Raw genomic sequence first — 24,802 nt, 5'->3', positions numbered from 1 at the left:
CATCAGAGTTGGATGTTGATTGAAAAACTTTGGCTGCCAACAAGAGTGACAGGAGTACCAAGAAGTAATTTTTTTCTATGGGATTTTATTTTGTAGTTATTTGGTATTTTTGTGTATTTGTGGTAACATAAGAGAGAAAGATGAAATGTACAGTATTTGGACACGCACGATTTCACACTTTGCATGTAATACATTAAGTACAAAAATAAATGTTCTGTATAACTACCAATGTTCATAATACTTTTTGTTTTCTTAGGTAACTATTGACTCTTCTAAAACCATATCAGATTTTTGTTTTATTAAAAGTTTAATTTCCATGGTTGGCCGTGATGGTTAAAAAAAATAAACTACACATTTTTGACCAGTGTGGCTCACATGATGACAAAAACACCCTTTTATATTTGGTGGCCTTGGCCAGGTTATGGACATGATAAGTAGGTTTTGAAGCATGAATGAAATGTTTTGGGTGGTGCGTGACTACATTTTGCACCGACATGCAAATAAAGAGTTCTGAAGTTCCAGACAAACCAGCTGTGACCATTTGCACTCAGAGAATAAGACTGTTTGAGAAAAATGTGCCAAAGCAGCTGAGAAAAACTGTATAAACTGCAGCCCTATTGTTCAAAAGGAATGGAGATGTGAGGGGAAAAGTTATGGGTTAAATATCATTTCCCAAAGAGAAGCAGTAATTTGTTTGTGAAAATTAAAAACCTTCAAAGGAATTTACAAATAGACCAAGCTGAAATATTAACACAAATTTAAGGCTACCAATGTTTTTGAAAATATGAGTAGGATATGGTACCATATCGAATAAGAGCTTTGCTACGCCTTTTTATTCTGAACCGAGCTACCAAGAAGAGAGTCAAAGTCATGGCTTTCAAAAACAGTTCTCGACTCGCAAAATGAGTCACAGTGCAATCCTGCACCTAGAGAAACGCGGCTGCACCCTCTGTCGGTCATTCTGAGAACTGGTGGTATCCAGAATCAGAATCAGGCATATGTGTTCTAAATGATTAATCCGTACTGAATGGTCAGTTCTCGCACATGAAGAGTTATAATGTAATATTATTCCCCATAAATCCCGAGAGATTACCCCACTCATGTCTGTTAAATATTCTCAAGGCAGTTGGGTCACAGCCAAGTCTGCTTTTGGCTTATGCAATAAGAACAATGTGGGAAAGGTCCTGCCGCATGCGCAGAGGTCTTGGCTGGTTTCAATTGGAAGATCTGCCAGCGGCCGTGGTGTGTGTGGTGTGGTGTGCGACACCCTGTGTGTCATGGTGTGTGCACTTTGTGCGTGCGTGCCGTGCGTGCGGTGTGTGTGTGTGATACCTGCGGTAACAGAGCAGACACATGCTTGTCACGCACAGAGCAGAGGCCGGAGCAAGACCCGAGGCGGAAGAGAGTGTCATGAGAGCTGAGTTGCACATTGACTCATAAGTGTATTCTGAATGTGCAGAGAAGCAATGGAGTACAAAGGGTGTTTGTGTGTGTTCTTCACACAACACTAGATCGTGATTCATTTTAAGGAATCAGGCTGATCCGGGGAGTCTGTCAACAAACTCACTATTGTACATCCTAACGTAGACTAGTGCTGGGGGGATCAGAGTCACTTGACCCATGCGGGATGATAGCATGACTAGACGTACAAGAAAGTTGCCACAACCTGTGGTATTTAGTTATCGATTGACACGGGACCATCGCCACGATATTATTAAAATGAAACTTCTGAGAGGAACTGCTATGCAATAGTCAGAAATGCAATATATATTATATATATATATATATATATCATACTATATATATATATATATATACTACTATACATATATAGTGCTGTCAAATGATTAATCGCGATTAATACACATCCAAAATTAAGTTTTATCTATATCTTATTAATTATAGTATTATATACATATATGTTATCATAAATAATATATCATATTTTCTTACAATATATACATGTGCATGTGTGTCTTATTATAACATAATACAAAAGATACACAGTACACAATATATTGATGCAAACAAAAAACGTTTTATGTTTTGGATGTGACACTTAATTCGCGAATTAATCATTTGACAGGCCTTATATACTATATATATAATATAATATTATATATAGCGTAATATATATCATATATATTCCACAGTCAATACTCAAAACTGTTATTCAGACATTACACTTATCATCAGTTATTTGCCTATTAGTTTAGAACAATGGTAAGGAAGAAATATGAACAAGAACTCAGAGTTAAAATCTCAGGAACAAATTCATCCTTGACTAAATGTCAGAGGATAACTCTTGATAGAAAGGTATGTAAAGGATTACAAATAAAGCACCAAAAATTATTCAGCTTTTAAATTGAAATACACAATTAGGATATTAATTCAATGCGGTCAACCAGGTATGTCAAAGCAACTGCTTAATTTAGTTCAGTCTGGTGGTGTTAAAAAAGGTGTTGCCGTCTTCGCAATTAGGCACTTAAAAGCAATACACTTAAACAAACCATGATCAGGTCAAAGTGTCTGACCTAATTTTGGTCCCAAATTTTTATGAATTTTACTGGTAATACCACTGGCGATGAAGAATTTTGGGTGTTGTTAGGTCCCAGTGCACTATTTGCTATCATCACTTACATAAATTGACTATAGTGTCATGGCTACTCACTAGTAGAAAAATAATTAGTATCTGGTGTCTGTCTATAATTTTGGTTTGACTCATATATTTAACTGGAACAGGTAACTTGAACCGTTTATACAAAATAAATATATAACAAACTATAAAACATGCCTAAAATATAACAACTATAAAACGAAAATCGTAAAAGAGTTTGATATGTGTTATGTTTTGTTATTAATTACATTTTATTTGCAACACCAGGATTTTATGACTCATATAGTATTGATGCAGTGACAATTTTGCAGCTTTTTAAAAAAACGCAGTTCTTCACAGACCCGAAAAAACACCTCAGTTTGATTCATGTGCAGTAAGCTTGAATCATATAGCCCCCCTCCCCTAGCCCCCCAAAAGCTGACAATTTCTGATAGTTCATTTTTTTAATGATTGGATTTTTATTAATAATATAGCAGACTACTTGTCACTCTATATCTCCTAATAAATTATATTGTAATAAGATGATATTTGAAATGCTTAGGTTTTGATGGATAAAAGCTCTGTAGTTTTTATCTTTGGGGAGCAAAACTCGTTAAAATGCAATGATGACCAAAACACTTAAGGAGACGAAAAAGATAATGTGGTTTCATCAAAAGGCATGTTGCTTCAGTGTCAACTGTATTAAAACAAAAATGATATATGGATATGCCAGTAAAACTTAAATTGCTTCAGTCCAGTTAAATATTTATAACGCATACGTTGAAATTAATTAATAAATATAAAAGTTATTATTAAGTTTGCATTTATAAAAGTCATTCAGCCACAGATCAAACCTGAAGGGAGACGTTTTGATAATTATACTAAAAAAGCCTTTGGAGCTTTTAGAAATTCGGGAGGCCTTAGAAATTCATATCAGTTATGCTATAATAGGCGTTTTTCATCAAGGTAAAGGTTCACTAGACAGAGCCATATTATATTTCATATAGTAACTTTGCTAGCAAAATGTTTGGTTAGAAGCACATGTTACATATTTCACTAGATATGTATGACCTTTTATATTCTTGTATTCTAACAATAAAAAGCAACACAAGAACTTGTGAGTGAATAAACTATTGAGGATTTTTCTTTGCTTTCAGAGTGTTGTGGTACTTTACGCAGTTTGTTTACCCTTGCTAGCTCCTCCCGGTTATGAGCGGCCTGCGGTCCGCCTGAAGATGGGTGTATACTCTCAGTGAATAACTCCTTCTTCAGCAGCAGGGGTGGATCTGACCCCCCCTCCGTCCCACCCTGCATGTCAGTCTACAAGCTCCTTCCAGCCCTGCTCGAGTGCTTTGGGATCATTCTCTGCGGATTACGTCGTGAGGCCGCACAAACATCATCCCAGCCACGCAAGCTAAAGGACTGGGCAGCTTTGTGTCCAAGTTTGCGCTTCCAGCTCTGCTTTTTCAAAAACATTGGTGCTGCTGGACTTTGGCGACGTAATCTGGCCTTTTTTTCTTAGTATTTTGGTGGCTAAAGTGGGACTGTGTTCTTCTTTGTGTGTGCCTCACACTTTTTGTGGCAGACAGAGAGAGCCGTTTTCTCAAAAGCTGGCCTCTTCTCCATATTTGCCACACAGAGTAATGACTTTGCTCTGGGGTTCCCTATAGGTAAGTAAAAAATAAAAAGAGAAGAAAAAATACTACACAGCATGTGTAATAGACCTGTAACCATAAGAAAACTCCCATATTAGGGTAACCGAACAAATCCAAAAAAAGAACTAAATCCACAAATCAGGAAAAAACTTGAATCTGTCATTTTTGACTGTTCTTTCGCTCTCATTTCAAGTTATCTTCAAGCATTATGAGTTTGTAGGTTGCTGTACAGCCTGTTAGTGTAGTTTGAGGTTATTTTTTTCACAGTCTTTGATATGCATTTCCAGGGCTCGGACACATAGTAACTAGTATGATTCACACAATACCTCACCTCAGTCAGCACGTGCCCAAAAATTCAACATTAAGAAGTGGTTAAATAACGTCAGCTGTTGTTTCAATATAAAAAAAAAACATTGCAACATTATTAAGTTAAATGATTGTAAAAAGGTTAAAGGGATATTCTACCCAAAATGAAAATTTTGTCATTAATCTCTTACCCCCCATGCGTTCCAAACCCGTATAAAAGCTTTGTTCGTCTTCAGAAACACAATTTAAGATATTTTAGGATGAAAAACCGGGCGGGCCTGTGGACTGTGACCCATAGACTGCCAAATAAATAACAGTGTCAAGGTCCAGGAAAGTATGAAGATAACATTGTCAGACTAGTCCATCTGCCATACGTGATTCAACCATAACTTTATGAACAAAAGCGACGAGAATTACTTTTTTGTACCACGAAGAAAACAAAAATAATGACTTTATCAATAAATTTGTCTCTCTGCATAGCGTAGTGCCATTTTGCGAGACTATATGAGCTCAACTCACGGGTCAGCGTACGCTCTCTTTCGCGTACGCTTTTCTTTCAAATAAAAAGCGTTAAAATACCACGTAGAAAATGTATCCTTGTGATCACGGCTAACACAGAAGAGCATAAGCTTCTAAATCAGTGTTGAAAATGTAAATGTTGACGAAATGATGTTGAAATAACATTTTGCTATATCAACATCGATTTGCAAAAAACTGAAACAAAATCATATAGCGAATTCAAACTAGTTGCTGCGGCAATGTTTAATCATGGATTAATCAACATCCAACAAGTAAAAGTTTTTGTTTATTAACTATAAATATAATGATAGGTAAATATTGATAGCCTGAATGCACTGCAAGTCACTTTGATATAAACAGTGTTTTTCTTTTTTTATCTGCTAAATTGCCATAAATTTAATTTAATTTAATTCAGATTATATGTATGTGTACCGGTGTATATTGTTATTTTTTTATATAAACACACAAACAATACAGTATATTATTTTGAAATATTATTTACATGTATTACTACCTTGTATATATTTATATTTTAAGATAATTTCTATTATAATAGAAAAACAGAGTATATAATAGTATAAAAACAAGCAGATTTTTTTCTTAAAATAAATATGCATGTGTGGTGTATTTTATAATATACATGAATGAAAGTATTCACAGTACACACATATAATTTGTGTACAAAAAACTTGATTGTGCATGCGATTAATGATTAAATTGATGGCCATGATATTATGCCCTGTGCATGAATGGAAAAGGGTTGATATGGGGATAGGACTTTATTTATTATGTTTTGTTTTATTAATGCTTTATAAATACAGAGGAATAGCAAGGCTGCTTCAGCCAATAATGATGTCTTTAAACAATAAGGGCATATATATATAATTAAACATTACAATTGTGTGAGCTGTCCAAGTTTTTATCGTTATGCCACAGACAAAATATAATTCTAATAGGTGATCCAAATTATATTTCATCTGTGTCATTATAAGTTCATTATCAGTGGTTGTCAACTTCACGTTATCATAGAATTGCAGATTTATACAGTTTTAAAGATATAGTTACGCGTACTTGTTGTGCATGGGCCTCCTCTTTTTTTTTAAAACTGTTTAAAAGTATATAGTACTCTGATGATTAGTTTGTAAGCTATAAATGGGTCTTTTGTTCCAAGTTAAACCTTGTAAACCGAAGAAAGTGTGCAAACAAAAAAGCCATAAAAATGGAAAACTGTCTCTGAAACATGAATTACGTGTGTACTTTGCTGCTCGTTCTTCCACCACATGCTGCTTGTAACAAACCCCCACCATATTATCTTCTGTCTTCCACAGGATGAGAGCCAAGCTGTCTTTTTGGGTTTAATTAAAAGTGGAGCATTTGCTCGTATATTCAGCCATGGCTCTAAACCAACAGTGTGGTTTGGTGCCTTCATAAAATTTTATGGTGTTTATAAAAAGAACACCTTGGACATTGTGATAAACATCTCCCTTTTGTGAAGAAAGAAAAGAAAGAAGAAAGAAATAAAGAAGAAAAAGAAAGAAAGAAAGAAAGAAAGTCATTATGTGTTTGGAACCAAATTAGTGTGAGCAAATAATGGCACAATGTTGGAGTCTTGTTCAGTCTGATCCTAGATTGTCTCTCTCTGCTCCACAGTTGAAGCTCTGTTACCGAAAACACTCATCCCGAGTATCCATGCAGTACATCTACCTGGTTGCTCCCGTCTCCCTCATGGTCCTGAACACGCTGGGGCTTTGCTCTCTGTGAGGTGCAGAAGCAGGAGGAGTCGATGAACCTCAGCAGCAGAGGAAAGCTGCGAGTGCTGGGTTCGGTGCTCCTTCAGGTGCTCAAGAACCCTATTGTCTTTTATGAGTGGTGATAAGGGGTCATTTCTCACTTCCTGCTGGGCCAGAGAATCCCGCCCTTCATGGAGGAGTTTTTAGATGGCCTGGCGAAAATCATTCGGAGGAGCAGCGCTGTTTTATCTGGGTGGGCTGACCTATGGTGGGTCAGCTGAAGAAGCTTACCCGCGTTCCACTGTGGTGGCGCTTATTCTCCTCATCACAGCAAAACTGTAAGTCTACTACTGTGCAAAATAGTAGTCAAACGTGAAATATTCTGTCGAACACAGAATTAGAAGTTTAGCAGAATGTCCATGCTGCTCCTTACCATTTCAAACTGTTAAAGGGACAGTTCACCCCAAAATGAAAATACACCTTACTTGCCTCATATGTTTCCAGAGCCTTATGAATTTCGTTCTCTTCTGTTGAACACAAAGAGAAGATAATTTGAAGAATGCTGGGTAAACGAAACAGTGTTGCTGGTATTTTTTATAAGAAGAAAATTTCATACACGTTTTAAATTACTCTTGGGGGCGAGGTGAGTATAATGATGACAAAGTATTACAATTTTTTTCTGTGAACTAGCCCTTTATGATTCTAAATGGGACCAAAAGAGACACCATATAAACAATAGTCCATTTGTCTTGTGTACGACCTGGGGCCTGGTCAATTATGTCTGGAAATTATTAGATTATTTTGGGCAATATTGTAATCACCCATTATTTAACACAGTTATGAGTGGATCGTGTTTTGTGACCAAAACTGTTATACGAGTGATTTATTTAACAGATAGCAAATATATATCAGATTATATATTTTCTGGTAAATAAGGTTACTGTGACATTCTAACATTTTTATAATACCAGTGAAATTTCAATTCTCAACACCACAGCAGAATAACTCATCTAAGTAAAAAAAGAAAATCCTCAAAAAAGTTATGTACGAATAATAACACAGTCAGTAATACAATAAAAACAAAACGCGAAACGACAAATACAACAGAAAAAAAAGATTAAAATGAAACAAACAGTAATTTAAGTTTTTTTTTCTAAAGTTTTCAGCTAACAGCCTTGCTAACAAGAAATTAGAATAAGTCTGAACATAAAAGAAACCAGCATAGTATTCATTTTAAAGAATTAAAACGGTGCTGTTTGTTCTTATTAAAGCTACAAAAGAGTCCTTCAGTCAGGAGCTAGTGAGGGGTACGGTCTTTGTATTTTGCTGGTTTGATTATATTAAGCACACAGTCGGCAGCAGGATATATTAGGCGCTGTCAGCTTTAAGAGCTGCATGGATCCAGTTTAACATGTTGTTGTTCACAGTACAAATTCTAGGATTTTTAAAAACATGAATAAATGCTAATAACGTTAATAAAAACCAAGCACTCTTTATTTTGCGAGTCACGTGATTTTACCCGATTTGCCACGTGAAATTGGGCTTTTATGGAGGAGCGAGACATGCGCACTGTTTGAAAGGGGGTGGAAAGGGGCACAATAATGTTTTATCTTGATTATTGTATTTTCATAATCGTTTGAAGGCTGAAATCAAAATCAAAACTGTATTTCGATTTAATTATCTTCTGAAACCCATATGATAGCTTTGCCTTGAACTGTACATCAAGTATCATATCAGAATTACATTTATCTTCCACCACATTATTAGGAGTAATCTTTGCATGTTTTACTAAGTCGGAGAAAAACTAATTTTAATGTTCTTGCCCCGTAGGGTGTTAGAGCGTCTGTAAATACTGCATGGTAGCAGCTTCCAGTGTGACGTGTGCAACAGCACAGTGTTTTGTCCCACTGTGGAATGTTTCATCAGAGCGTCAACAGAGTTAATCCATGTTACTTTTAAGCTTCAGTTAGAGGACATTGTTCCGTGACAACTGATCTGTTGACCTGCTCTGTTTGTCCATGTACCTCCCAAACTCTTTTTATCTTCTCTGTTCTTCTTACTTGTATTGATGAGTAAGATTAAACATAATGGTTGTTGACAGTGCTAAAGAGTGGGTCCTGTAATCTGAAGTTCTTGGTTTCCTTTATGGTTTGAATTGCATAACTACAGAAACCATCTGTTTATCGTTTGGCCTCGTTAGGCCTGTGATGCCTCTGATCTGTAGAGGGATGGTTCAGAGGTTTTGGACCAGTGGACAGCAGTGAAGCTCGATGAACCACACCAGTCTGTCAAACTACGCTTTTCTGTTGGAGTCCCCCCCCACCCTTCCCCACTGGCCCCGAGTCGTGGCCATTTATGCATCACATTACAACAATGGAGCTGGAAGTGGTATGTGCATTGTGTAGATGTGTCTTTGCACCTTTATTTATTTAGTTTATTTGTGACCCCGGAGCACAAAACCAGTCTTAAGTCGCTGGGGTAATATTTGTAGCAATAGCCAACAATACACTGTATGGGTCAAAATTAGGTAGATTTTTCTTTTATGCCAAAATCATGAGGATATTTAAGTAAAGATCATGTTCTGGTGACGGATATTTTCTACATTTCCTACCGTAAATATATCAAAACTTAATTTTTGATTAGTAATCTGCATTGCTTTGGGCAACTTGATTTGGGCAACTTTAAAGGTGATTTTCTCAGTATTTAGTTTTTTTGCACCCTCAGATTCCAGAATTTTCAAGGTATTTGTTATCTCGATAGGTCAAAAATTGATAGGCATTGATGCACTGTAAGTCGCTGTGGCTTATAAAAAGCGGTCTGCTAAATGCGTAAATTTAATTTAAATTTAATTTAATCTCGCACCACATATTGTCATATCCTAACAAAACCATACGTCAATGGAAAGCTTATTCATTCATCTTTCAGATGGATGTATAAATCTCAATTTCAAAAAAAAATTGCCCGTATGACTTGGTTTTTGTGTGTCCAGAGTCATATTTAAGAAACAACAACACTCAATAAATTGAACTCAAAAAGTGACCGTTAAGTCTTTAAAACAAAACAACGAAATCAGCGTATTATTATATGCTTTCTGAAGGATCAGGTGTCCACTAAAGACTTAGAAAATTCAGCTTTGCATAACTAGGAATAAATAAATTCACATCTACAGTTTTTTGTTTTTTTTTAATTGTATAGTTTTTCAAAAATATTACTGTAGTTCTTGGTAAACGTTTCTAAAACATTGAAAAAAGTTAATAGACTTCATTACTTTGATGTCATTCAATCCACATCCAGCCTGAAGTTGGATCTTCCCTGTTCGGTTGATGTGTCTCCATATTAGAGATTATAATCTACATTTGCATAATTATTTTTTACCTGACACCACTCCCATTCCACCATTAATCAAATTGTAAACGTTTATTTAATTAGTTACAGTTTCGAATTGACCTCGTGTATATTTATCAAAGTATTTTTGTGATGATCAGCTCTTATTTGTCGCGTTCAGGTGACCTCAGGGATGGTGATGGGCACGTTTCTGTCTGCTCCCATCATGATGGTCTGCCGGCTGTCTGACCATCCGTGGTAGGACTCGGATCCACTAGCGTCAGACGCTGCAGCAACGCTCAGCTCAACATCAGCATTATCAGCCTCCTTGCATTGGTGAGTATTGAGGGTTTTCATTTTCTTCCCTTCACTCTTCATGTTTTAGCTGGTTGACTTCCTCTTAAAGACATGAATAGTTACAATGTGTTGATTTTGCGGTCGTCCACCGTCGTGCGGTGGTGAGAGAGCACACGTTTGTGTACTTCTGCTCTCATGCCGGGATTATTATGGGATGAAGGTACATCCGTGATATTACAGTATTGACGGCGATGCGTGGAAAACACTGAATGAAATGGATTGTCATGAGACATGCTGTTTGAAATCTGAAATGATCTTGATGTAAATAATGTTTTTTGTTTTGTTGTTTTTTGAGGTAATGGAGGAAAAGATTTTAATGATGCTTTGTATGGATTTTTGTCTGGGGGTCTATAAGTGTATTTAACAACTACATTATTGTAATTATTAAAAACATTACAATGGATTTTTAAACCAATAGTTATATGTTATAAAACATTAATATACCCCCAATTTTGGTCTATTTAATCTTCTTTACCCATTTTTTTTAAATTGTAGTTCAAGCGTTAAACGCGGTCCATGTGACACACAAATTTGTACATTAATAATCCTTAATACATCAATTCCACTTTTTGACCCCCCCCCTATTAGCCTACAACATATTGGCCGACTCCAAACGGCCTACCTACCTTTCATACATTTTGTTAACTACCTCCTTTGTAAAAGTAGGTTAATTTTAACCTTAACACTATAATAACATAACGGGCTTTTGTGTGCACCTCACTGTAGTGTACAGGTTTATAAAATAGATTAAATCAATATACTATAAAATAATGTATAAAAAACAAAACAAAACAACTTTTATTTCCTTACCCCGTGGTTCTCACACCACACACCTGGCACCCCAAAACTAGCTCAAAAATAAATAAATATTTACTAGTACATCCTTTTGTCACCACTTTCCCCCAAGTCCTATGTCACAGCTGGTTTAAAATATCATGTGACACAACTTTTTTATGTTATTTAAATTGATCATTTCTAATATAATTCAATTACACCACGTTTATTTCGTTTTCACCAACATATGGGGAACATGTATTCTTTTCACACGTGATTCCACTTAAAACAGTCGTTTTAAAATTTGAACTTTTGGTTGAAAACGGCCCAACCCACACCCCCTTCTACACCTGCTTTTTTCATAAAACCATTATGACAATAACATTATGCGACTATGACGAGGGTAACAATTTATTTCATGCCGCTTATTTTTTTTAACCGTTTTTCGCTTCTGTTTAACATGCCTACTCTATTGTCTTATTTCACTTTATTGTTTAAGATAACGCCTATACTCCCCCGATTATAGGGAAAATATCTGCTTGATAGAGTTCATTAGTCCCCCCCCCCTTACACCAACACACTCATAAACGCTTGATACATTTAACCTCTACGCTATGCCTTTATAAAAATGGACAACGGTCGCGCCTTTTCTCTTGCTGGTTGTCTTGCACATTCAAATTTTATGCCATAGTAGAGGCCACGTTCAAAGGTGTTTACGTGCAAAGTGAAACTGGGTTTAAGGGTCATTTCCCACATTAATGTGAACAGATCAGAATAAGAACCCTGCCCTTTTTTGGTGTTGGCACAATAACAAACAAGGTTTCAGTTTTATCAAGTTTATAATCATTGTGAGATGCATGATAAAAAACCCTCGTTTGTAATTAAGGTTGTTATTGATCATTGAATATGCAAACACTTCACCAGCAATGACATCCTAGTGGAGATGTGGGTTGCAGTTGTTGTCCCAATTCAGATGATCCCATGCTGTTCTTGTTCAGATCGCAAGTTTCCGTTGGACGCATCCTGTCCGTTCCTCTTTGCTGTTCAAGCTATGAGAAATAAAACAAGAAATGAACACTTTGGTTAAGCCGTTATCACCTTCGTATAAACAAATATTACAAGCATATGTCCTCTATGCACACATATCTCACACAACACAACATCCCTCTTGAATCACGGTTTTTAATACTGGATTTGAGAGGGGTTAACTGTACCGGTATATCTTCCACACTGCTACCCGAGGGGATGGACCAACCAAGGTTGATGCCTAAGAGTTATTTCAAACTCTGGCCGGCACTTTCTCTGAACTCCCCACTGCTTTCCTGTTCATGTTTGTTCTTCCTGTCCCTGCAGGTGTGGAGTGTTGCAGTCATGCTTCTGAGCAGAAAGTTTCCAGCAGAAACTCCTCCCTGCCAACTCTTCACCATTAATCTTTTTGTGGCGCAGGTGAGCTTGAAATTAGTAGTTGCTTGGTTTTAGAGACACTGTTATATGAGCTAAAGGGATGCTCAAGGGTTCGATTAGGCACTAGTAGAAATGGTGGTGGGAGAAACGGAGCAAGAGAGCGGGTCCCAGTTAGAGGATTTATTTGGATTATTTCTGCATGTATGAAGTAGTACAGGCACGGTGTGTGCACGTGTGTGTGGTCTTCAATGAACAGAGGAAGCAAAATACAATGTAAAAGTTGTAAATGTATACAATATTAAGACTAAAATAAAGTGTATGACCATTATACATAGCAGTAGCAATAATAATTCAAGTAATCTAAACAGCTGCATTCAAGTGGATCATTTATATATACTACAGACAAGGGTACAATCTAAATAATACTGTGGAATATATGCAATCTAGGCGTTATTAAAGGACCTTCAACTAGGTCTGCATTGCAGTTTACCCTCTGAACCTGTATACATTATTATTTAAAAGGGTCATAAGCTGTTATGCAAATTTAAATTTTTCCTTTCTCGTTTGGAGTGTTACAAGCTCTTGGTGCATTAAAGAAGATCTGTAAAGTTGCAAAAGACTAAGAGTCTCAAATCCAAAGAGATATTCTTTATCAAAGTTATAGACTCTGCCACGCCCTCCTGAAACGGCTCATTCAATCACCGCCCCCACATCTCTACATCCAAGACTGTGCGAAAAATTGCATTTTGCATAATGCTGCCCAAAAAAACCAAAAGTTCACGCAAAGAGAGAAACCTTCGTGGTTTCAGTAACCGGATATTCCTTTTCCCGATGTTCAGTGTTGAAAGCAGCCATGTCATGGGATGATTTGCTGTGTGTATCTAAGGAGAAAGCAAAAAAAAAACTTTATTTGGTCCATCCGAAACGTAGACTGCCCCCCTGTTAGGAATCTTTCAGAGCTTTCCCCCTACTTTACAAACAGAACAGCAACGCATTTTCTTATGGACGACCCGTTTCCCATACCCCCCACCTAGGAGAGGCTCCCCCGGTCTTATACTGACTTTGCTAAAACATCTGGGCACTTTGAATCTGCTACTCGTAAGTATGTTTTTGTTATTAGTTTAAGTATTTGCTGATTGACTGTTCAATAGTACACATTCTGTGTGTGTGTGTTGTGTGGGTGTGGGCCGTGAGAGTTCAGAGGAGAGGAGAGTCTAGATAGAGAGAAGACCCGAGAGGTCACAAAGTGGAGTCCCAGTTTGTCTGTTCTTATTTGCCTCGTTTTTCTTGTGTACTGCATATAACCTACACATGAGCTTCATGTCACTGTCACTGTCGCATCGTCCACGCGCCTCTGTTCCCCTTTCGGGCTTGAATTGATGGTTTAAAAACTAGGACATTATCCTAACTATCTTTAACATTTATTTTGGAAAAATTAAGTCTCGTGATCATGGAAGTAAACGGGCGTTCTCCCCGTTACATTTCCGAAGAGTGCTTGCAGATCTCGTTTTTTTTTTTTTGTTTCATTCACAATGCTCACTGGGTCCCAAGCCTGGCCAATCAGGAGAAGCTGCTCTTGTCAGAAGAGGGACTTTGTAGTTCGCGTACGGGGCCGTCAGAGGAGCCTACAAGCATAATGTTACAGTATGTTTTGAAAAATAGGTGTGGTTTTATGAACAGTAAAGCATGTCCACTATTCTGTTAAGAGACACCAAAATACACAAAATAATTGATCTTTAAAAAAAGCATCATATGACCCCTTTAAACTATTATTTTGCAAACTAGTACAGTTCTCATGTATGACATCCTGTGAAATATTTACGCGTTTGAAACAGCTTGGAAGGTAAACAGTTATAATTTCTTCACTACAGAGTTTTTTCTGGCCCTGAATCTGATTTATTGATGGCGCCGTCCGATTTAGGTCTAAAACTCCAATCCTGACCTTTTCTCCCTCCCCCTATGACATCATCATCATGGCACACGCTGACTCGGTTCTCTCCTGTATCCGTAGCCAATGAGCTCGTTCCTGCCCATTTAACATTCAGATTATATTTATATTAGTGCTTTTTCCTCAGTCCCCAGCAGTTGGTATTTTCCGTCTTAGCTTGCTCAGAATTACCCTTACCACCTTCACCCCCTATGCGCCACCTGTACTGATTCTGTCTCATAGCTGGCTCCGATTCACTGTATTTGCTATCATCCCGCGGGCTTCTTCGGTGATTTTTCCCATGCCATTGTTATATTTGCCATTTACAGCATATATTTTCTCTTTAATGACCTTATCATGCAGCCAGCATTTGTTGGATGTTTCTTCTCTTACTTGGCCCTTTTTTCCCCAGTCTGCAACCGTCCTCTGTACCTTGACTCTGCACGCACGTTTAAACCACCGAGTCACCCCCGTTCTAGCAGCCATTTATCTTTCTATTCTGCCAACTTACTAGACAACAATATATTAACATCAGGTACTTTGACATGGATCACCCATTTTGGCTTACCATTATGGACCAGAAGTTATTCTTGATTGACGAATCTTACGAATGTAGTGTTTACATCTTCTTCTTTCCGACTCATCGCCTAAAAATAATTATGTGATCGGGGTTGATAGGCGCTTATAGTGCACAAGCTTCTTTGATTGGATTTACTCTTTTGACATGCGTCACACTATGTTTACTTCCACGAATATACAAGCAGTTTCCGCTGTCTGTGCATACCCCTGTTTTAAAAAGCACACGTGATATTTATCTGTACTTTGGGTCCTAATTAGGCCGTTGGACCAGCATATGAACTGTGTGTGTGCAGTGCTGATTTACTTACAAAAAAAAAAAAAAATTGTAAAAGCATGTCATGTACATTACCATGCACCAAATCCCTCATGACGAGTACATGACGACCTTGGCGGAGATATCTTTATATTGCTTAACATCATCTCACCCTCACAGCGCAACAACCAAACATGCAGTCCGTACCTCTTGTCACAATAAGAAAGGCGAAGTTCAAGTCTCTCTGCTGCCTTATAGACTGCCCCCATCTGAGACTTGCCTGTCCACGCGACCCGGCGCGGATCTGCCTCTCCTCTACACTTTTACTTTTGCCATGAATATCACAAAGAGTTTCATTTATGTTATAATTATTGTTCTTTTATTACACATCATAAGGTGCAGTCAACAGTGCAACCGTGATCGATTTGGGTTCAGTGCAAATGTCTGCAACACAAACCACTACTGCTGTGTGTGTTTGTTATTGTCTATTTAGCCTGTGGTTGGAAGAGTGATACGACGTCGGATCTTCATGGCAGAGCAGGACAATCTTACCTCTCGGGTCATGGTGTTTGATCCCGTCCTTACTTCTACTGTACGGCTCTCGCTACATAGCACCTTTAGTTTGGCGCCTGGGTGGGCACGTCATATTCGAGTTTGTCGTAGTTACCATCAACATGACCTGTTCAACACTTCATTAATCAAACACCATTTGGTCCACACAACAGCGATTATAAAAAAAAAAAAAAACATATAAAAAAAATATATCACCTATATCCAGTTTATATATATATAGTTCCAACGATATATCTACTATATACCTATATCCTATATATATTCTATCTACTACCAATTATTAAATATTGTTCTAAACTTTTATGATCTATCAAAAAAAAAAAGAACTGTGGACATTCTGAACAATATTTAGATAAAGTGGGCTTGTTTAGTTTCAATTACAGCTGTGGTTTTTGACCTGAATCTTCCCTGCAACGACACCCCGCGCATTCACCTTGGCGATGACAAGCCAATAAGACTGGATTATGGTTTAGTACAACTGACAACATGTTAGTTATGTATATTGTATTTGGATTCTTACATCCCAAGTTATTTGTCATGAAACCCTCTACGCACCCTGTCACGCAGGTGGTGTTATCTTTTTGTCAACACTCAGTTTTTCTCCTATGATTTAATACATCCATTATTGCATATTACTTTGGCGCAGTGGGACCCCTTGGTTTCCTTTGCTCTTACCTCACGCAGCCAATGAGACTCGATACTTAACCATTTCAACCATACTTATGCTAGTGCTCGCAGTTTGTTAGCAGTTGCTAATCGCATTGACGGAAACCCTACACTTCCCCAGCCCCTCCACCTTAGGCATCATGGGGTAATTTTAAATTTTTGGTGATGTATGGATGATATGGTGGCGCTATTGTCTGTTTTTGTTTCACGTATGGGGGGTTTATTTATAACTCGTACTCTCATTGTGTCCTGTGAAGCGTTCTGGAATCCGCTCTGTCTCGATGCCGCTTTAGGACGGAATACGTCTGAGCGACGGTGGAACCCTTCCAGGCCAGGGCCCTCTCACACACCCGAGTGATCCCGGGACTGGGTGCCCTTCGGCCGACCGTCCGGCACCATACAAGGACAGTTGCCATTACTGACCAAACTCGTCCTTGTGTATGTAGCACGTGGATTCGCAATCAGGGCCTCTACATCTGAACACTTTCCTCGGCGGTTGCCCAATTAATTATGCTGCATGAACGACCCTGCCGTATTAAAAATGCCTCAGTTAGAGGTCTGTTCGCTTTTTTCCGAGAGTTCCGTTTTCTGTGTTCCCTAATATATACGTTAGTTAGTACCATACATCAATCAATTTACTGTCTAACATTTACCTTATGTCTAAAACTACATTTCACCCCCAAGCTTCACCGCATTGAGAAGTTGTTTGTTGTGTTGTCAAATAACAAAATTAATTCTTCTCAATGACGAGTTTTATATTTGATCCACAGCCCTTTTACCATGTTTGTCCAGAGTCTGATTAATTTTGTCACGGAGTATTTTTTGTAATTATTGTGATTCTCATTATTGCTATAAATGATTTGGTTTTTACCGTTATAACCTCTTTAATTTGAAGACAATTCTGAATAGATACTTCTAGATCAACAAGGGATGCCTCTAAACCACCCAACAACCAGTCACTGTTGGTTGCTCTCATTAGAGAACCGAACCATCAAGTTTATCCTACGCCAATCTAAAACACCTGATACCTCTTCTGTCCGGTCCTTCTCCTCTGTCCTCTCTCGCACCAGCTTGTTTGTATCTCCTCCCGGTTCATGGTTTTTTGTTCACTGGACGTTCCTCTCACTGCACCAGGACGAACGATTGCTCAAACTTACAACTCCCCTGATCGACCCCTCTTCTGCATTCCTTTTTATCGGAAGCTATAGTCAGGACAGAACTGATTGACCAAAGAAAGCCTTTCACGCTGTGACCATGTCCAAGGACATCGTTTGAGACTGTGTGCGTTGTTGCCTCTTTGCATCTATATCTGGTTTGTTTAGATAATGTACGTCAGAGCTGTGTTGTTTTAGTCAATGGTGAGAAAGGTTAGCATGAATAAAGGATACTAACCTGTGCGCCATGGCCTTGACTGCATGATCACTACACTTCTGTCCCTCATGAACAAATTTAGAAGCACTGACCGGGACGCAATTCTATAGCTACGATCTCTGCTCGCATCCCTTATAGGTCCGTGTCGCGTGACACGGGGACGAGGCGTCGGAATGGGTTCTATTGGATTTCAACCAATGATGCTCTCCTTTGCAAAAGCAAAAACTGCCGGCGTATCACAGTGTGAATCATGGCCCAATCCATAGGACAAACAATCACTAGAACCATATGTGTAGGTGTATGTAATTCAGCCCCATCTCTCATATTTCATTGTATGTTTTAACTGTTAAGATGTTTTTTTTTTTTACACTTGGTTTTAATTTAGTGGGTTTCCACTGTGTAGTATCCAAGTTGGTTGTTGTTACTTATCAAAGGATTACTTCCACAATAATGAGTGTTATTTGTACTGAAAATGTCGTTTGTGTTGTTGTAGGGAACTATGCTACGTCTGTTGGTGTTATCCGTGAGCATTTGTGCTGTGTGGCGTCTCGCCTCCACAATACTCACGCAGACGAAACCTCGAGCACTGATCACAGAGCCTTTGAACGTGGACTCAGCTTGTCTGACTAACACGCGATGCAGAGCCGACCCCGACATACACCCAGAGGCAGGCTACTTGGTTGCTAAACTGGCAGAATCATACACCGGTGTGATCCACCCTCAACTACTTCCTGCCTTTATAAATACATTTCGGTCCTAGAATTCGAATCAAGTGGGATAAGAAAATTCTCTTCGATTTTAGATAGATTCTACGATCTATACACGTTCACCAGAATGGCTTCTCCTTTTTCAGTTGCATTTGTTTGCATGTTGCTGCTCTTGATGCATCTGAGCTTTCCTTTGTGCTTCTCGATCTATTCTGTATCTTGGTTTGCTGTGTATGTTCGACAATCCGGCCGAAACCTCACAATGCTTCGTATCGTGTTCACTACTCTAGCAGATGTGTTCATCATATAACTGTCACTCGCCCCATCTGTTGTATTCACTAGTTATAATGTATTAAATAGGCATTCGTAATACTTTACATCAGCTTTTTTAGACTATGTGGAAACGATACAACCGGCCAATCAATAGGCTATCTATCATCAGTCTTACCCTTTTGGATATTTAGAGACAAGCTTATCGAGGTTACAGACCATTAAGAAACCGTTAAGACGTAATTTTGTGCGCATTAGGCTGACTCCTGAATACATATATAGGCTCTACGGTTTATCCCACCCCCATGCTGCCTTACAGTATATCCCGTTTCCTATAATGCACACTTCTCTATTATATACAAAAACATGCACCTTCTGGGTTCTATCGGTAACCTGTGTCGGACCACTGTTTGTGTGTGCTGCTTTGTCCGATCTGTCAGATGTTGCGAGTGTGGCTGTTCTGGCACTCTGCTTATGTCCCGTGCCTCCGACACCTGACAAGCACCCCAGACGCGGCCAAGCTATCCAATGCAAACAGGTTTCTCTTTCTTTCTTTACGCTGCCTGTCGCTTCACTCAACCTTAGACTAGATCAGAGAACCTGAATCAATCTTTATCACACAGAAAGCCGAACAGTGTGCCGTTAGCCCACCTCTTTCTGATCTTTCGTGCAGTTTCAGTCTGTCATTCTCTCGATGTTGCAAGTCCGTCTCAGTCTCTGAACCTAGCACCGCAGAATCGTCTGATACACTCATCATCCTGCACAAGCATGGTCATCCCCCCATCTACTGGCAATGAAGCAATCGAAAATAATCAGCGGTTTTGATTATTTATTGATACCTCTGACCTTTCTTCATCGTCTACAATCCATATCGCTGGGCCACTCCTTCGAGACTAGCCCTTTTAACCCGACTCCTTTTGACGACATGGCAGAGCAAGGTCAACGGTAATGCATTATATGAATGAGAAAAGGGGCTTGAACATTGGTGTAAACTTGGATTTTAAATGAAATTGTGTTGAAATGTCCTTCATTTTCTTAATGGCTTCTGCTTCAATAAAAACCACACTGAAAATCCATGGAATACATTTATTGAAAGGCACAGATGTATTTCAATCTCATAATATCGAACTGCGTTTTTAGGTCAGTGTAGCCAGAGTTTGCATCCACAAGCTGTGCTGGTCAAGATGAACAGAAAGAGACAGACAGACAGAACACAGACATACAGGTCCGAACGAGACATGTGCTTGTTTGTCTGTTACCTCAAACTAGACCGTCAGTCTGCTCGCTTGGTGGAGTACAGTCCAATTACTTTGACATATAATACCTCATTACCAAAAGTACCATGGTATTACCATAAAAATGGGTCAATAATGTGAAAAATCTTTGTTTTTGTCTGCATCTATTAATTTATTCAAATATGAATTAAGATTACAGTACCTCTTTTATGATGAACATGATATTTTTGTGCCACATAAGGTTTTTTGCTTGCTTTGCATATCGCCACCCCGATGAAGCATTAGCTCATCAGTGACAATATGCATACCACTCTTACTCTTATCTATGGGTGGGGTTTCACTGTTCTTTTCAGAGTCTGGCCATTCTTCTGTGAATGAATAGGTGTGTGTGTGTGTGTGTGTGTGTGTGTGTGGTGTGTGTTGTAGAATCTCTCTCAGCCTGTCTGTGGTGGGCTCTTTAATAAAGATCCAGGGCGGCTGTAATCTGGAGCTGCAGTTTTTTTTCGGTGTTGTGGCCAACTTTGGGCAGGTAAACCTGTGCCTGTCACGTGTTTTGTGCTGAAGTCTAACTACAACTTTTTACTGAAACACACGTCTCTTATTGTTTTTTCCCTCTGCAGGGTCCTCAATTTCATTTTGCCTTTTTCTTTTTTCGGCCTCGACAAGCATAATTTGATTATTTCGTGCTCCCCGTTCAAAAAGAGGTAACTGAACAAAACTCTTAGCTTAAGCTTTATTAAAGGGGTTCATATGAAGATGAATCATATTTGCTGTGATCTTTTGAGAATATTATGAAAGCATTACTTCCAATTACAATCTCCAGTTCAGGAAGTGCATTTATTAGAGATTAGGCTGAAAAATGGCTTGTGACATGCCATCTTCCCACAGCTTAGAGGCAAATGACTTCAGTTGAATGCATTAACAACGTGTGACAAGCCACGTTTACACATTAGGTGGATGAAAAATACTAATGCAATTCATCTTCAAACTTGCCAAAAAAACCAAATGGGAACAGTTCTAGGTTCAGTGGATATTCCCGACTAGTTTATTAATGGTCCAAAATGGTCCACCTCTAAATATTTGAATTCTCTTTCATGCTTGCACTCTTTAGGTTACAAGCACATCGTGTTTGTTGTCAGGATGACAAAAAGTTTACTTTTTTTTGTAACCCAGTTTGTGCCCTCACTGGGTCCAACAGCACTCGTTAAAAATATTTGTGATTGGCCACTAGGAATAATCAAGTCAAGTAAGGTTTTAAAAGAACTGCTAATTAGCAACATATATAAATGCATTGGCAATATCCTCTTTTCCTTACCTTCATGCTTAGCCAAGTCATCGCTTAAGTAAATTCAGGAAAAAGCTGTATATAGATAAATCCTAAAATTTCAGAAAGAAACTAATTATGATAAACAGTGACCCCATGTGTTGTTTTTCGTGCTGCTGTGTGTAACAACAACCCTGGCTGGTCCTGAAGATATTACAGTGGCTGGAGCGAAGAACAAGAGCCCTGACCATCTTAATACGTTTTGAAGGACGTGCACCTCTTCAAGTTAGGACTGCTATTGTGATCCTGTTACAGTGTACATGCAGGATGGACCATTTAAAAACCTACAGCTTTCATTCACATGACAGCAAAATGCTAAGTCTCTGATTGTAACATTAAGATATTATCTTCATTTTCATGAGTCTTAACGGCACATGCTGCATGTTTTAATTTTAAGAGGGTCCTGAGAGGAGGGTGTAAAATTTGGCATAAAACCGTATATTGCACATGTTTATAAGTGGTGTGGGAACTTTAAATAAATAAGTAAAATGGGCCATAGTTCCCCCAGTTGTGTAGCCTATTTGTAGTCCAAATTACTGGTTTAATGTCCCTTGGGTAATTTAAAAGTTTTCGTTGCCAAAAACATTTTTTGAATAAATTTTTTGATGGCTTTTCCTTCAATAAATGGTCTGGATAGAGAAGGAAGCTTTTATTTATACAAGAGGTAGAAAAAATATTAGTTTTAGTAGTTCACACCAAAAATGAAAAATTTGCTGAAAATGGTGCTCATCCTCGAAGAGCCATCCAAGATGTCCAGTGAGTTTACTTCTTTAACTCAAATTTGGAGAAATGTAGCATTGCCATCACTTGCTCGAAGGCAGTGGAATGCTCTGCAGTGAATGGGTGTCCGTCAGAATGAGAGTGCCAAACAGCCTGATAAAAACATTGCGACAATAATCCAATCACTACGCACTCCTGTCCCATCAGGTTAATATATAATAGAAGTGGAAAAGCTGTTGTATTTGTAAGAAACCAATCCATCATGAAGACCGTTTGGTTTATACTAACCCAACACCATTTGCTTCCTGTCTGGGCTAAATATAGAAGTCGGCTATCCGTTACTATTGCTTTCTTCAGTCAAAGGATGGGGTGTCCCCTTTTTTCTCTGTGTTCTAACTCAGGCAGAGAAATAATGACACCAGATCCACAAACACTTCTAAACAAATGTGTGGTAAATTTTGATAGTGTGAGGGAAAACAGGAGACAGATTTTTTTTTTACTGGAGGAAGCATTATTATGGATTAGGGAGTGGTATTTTGGCCAAAAGTGATGGTCTGAAGTTTAAAACTTTGATGGTGGAATTCTCCATAAACACAACAGTTTTTCACTCCTCAATACATTAACTGATGGACTGAAGTGGGGTGGATTATTGTAATGTTTATATCAACTGTTTTGACTTCTCGTTCTGGCCCGGCACTTATTCACGAGGTACCAGAGGATCCACTGGTGAATAGGCGAATGCAATGCCTACATTTCTCCAAATCTGATGAAGAAACAAACTCATCTACATCTTGGAATGGCCTGAGAGTGAGTATATAAACTATAAACTCTCTTCTTTTATGTGGCTTTTTTTAAAAAAAGTATAACACATACAGTATACATACTAATAATAAGCAGCTTCAGCTAGGATTCAGGGGCCTTCTGTGTGTTGAGGTGTGCAAGGGTTAGTGAGCCCCTGTGGCAGGGTTTTGGGTCCAGGAGGTCCTGCCAGTCTCTGGCAGCGTCTGAGGAGATGCAAGACTGACCTGTACTGCAGTTACTCCACACATATCATAAGAGGCAGTGTGTCAGAGACATCGTTCACAAGAAAAGGTGAGAAGAGACCTTCATTGCTCTCCACAGTTTTTTGCACTGAATTATCTGAATTAACCAATCATTTGCATGCAGTTTTTTTTTTAAATGATAGTCTAATTTTGCATCTTCATGCATGTTTGCATGACATTTGGCTTTCTTTTTTCCAACCTCTTCCTTGCTTTCTAACTCATCTGTCATTTCCTGTCTGTCTGCCGTCTGCTGCCCTCTCCTGTCTGTCTGTCTGTCTGTCTGTCTGTCTATGTCTGGTTTGGTTTGTGTTGGGTGCAGTCGTGGACACATGCTCTGCTGTGCAGGTGTGGAGAGAGGAGCACCACAGAGACGTTTCTGGGCAGTGATCTGGTGCGCTGGCTGCAGAGCGTGGGACTGTCCAGCGGCCCGGGGGACGCTCTGACGTACGGCTCACGTCTGCTGGAGGGAGGAGTCATTCAACACATCACTCTCCAGCACAGCTTCCAGGATCAAGCTCTGCACTACCGCTTCACGTAGAGGCTGGCACACGCACGTTTCAGCCGATGACACAGTGCACATTTCAGTGAATTATTTATTCTACTGATACTACAAACAATAACCAGATGAGAAAGTAGTTGTTTAAAATTAGGTCTTGAACACTTTAGCTACCTCACACATACCAGGGGTGACTGGAAATCCTGCTCATCTCTTTTAGTTTATTTTATTATTATTATTTTGACATTATTATTATTATTATTGATCTGCCTGACATATTAATTTCACTATTTTATTTATCCGTAACAGAATTGAGTTGAATGTAAAGTCTAAGGTTTACAGCTGATTCTGCACCACACAGGCTGTTGTTGCAGTTTTGTAATGAGATTATTTTTCTTTTTTTTATGTTGTTTTTACATTATTATTATTATGTGGACAGTTAGCGAGTTATTTTTATGTTTAAGTCCTGCCAACTTACAGTTTCCACAATAAAACATTTCTCCGGATGAATCCTTCTGGATCGATTAACTTTACAAAACACTTCAGTGAAAGTGTTCATTGACTGCATGGGATAACTGTGCTTCACAGAAATAATATATTTAGTATTTTCTATTTAGATATAATTTTATAAAAAATACATTTGTATAATTCAGAGGTGAATATACCCAGCCCAGAAAAACTAAACATTTGAGCTTATCCTTTAAATGAATGTACTATATCTAATTTCAATAATGGTAGCCCTTTATTTTACAGTCCTGTTCTGTATGTACTTATTATAGTATAATAACTGGCAAAATAAAGAGTTACTTAGCCTGAACTGATAGGTAGCTTATACTACCCAATACTTTATTTGGTAAGTACACTGTAAGTGCATATACTGTAAAATAAAGTGCAACCCATTTAATAAATAAAATTATAAATGCGATTATTGTCTTGTCCTTTTTTATTGTCTTGTCCAAACAGTACAAGCAAC

General features: G+C 38.4%; 1 pseudogene; it reads left to right on the top strand.

Annotated features, from left to right (window-relative positions):
* The first annotated feature begins 1,170 nt into the window (after positions 1 to 1,170).
* LOC122144355 lies at positions 1,171 to 24,771 on the top strand (annotated as a pseudogene).
* Positions 24,772 to 24,802: the final 31 nt, after the last annotated feature.

The sequence above is a fragment of the Cyprinus carpio genome, unplaced genomic scaffold (genome assembly GCF_018340385.1).
Source record: "Cyprinus carpio isolate SPL01 unplaced genomic scaffold, ASM1834038v1 S000006648, whole genome shotgun sequence".
NCBI lineage: Eukaryota > Metazoa > Chordata > Actinopteri > Cypriniformes > Cyprinidae > Cyprinus > Cyprinus carpio.
This window is presented reverse-complemented; position numbering and strand designations above follow the sequence as displayed.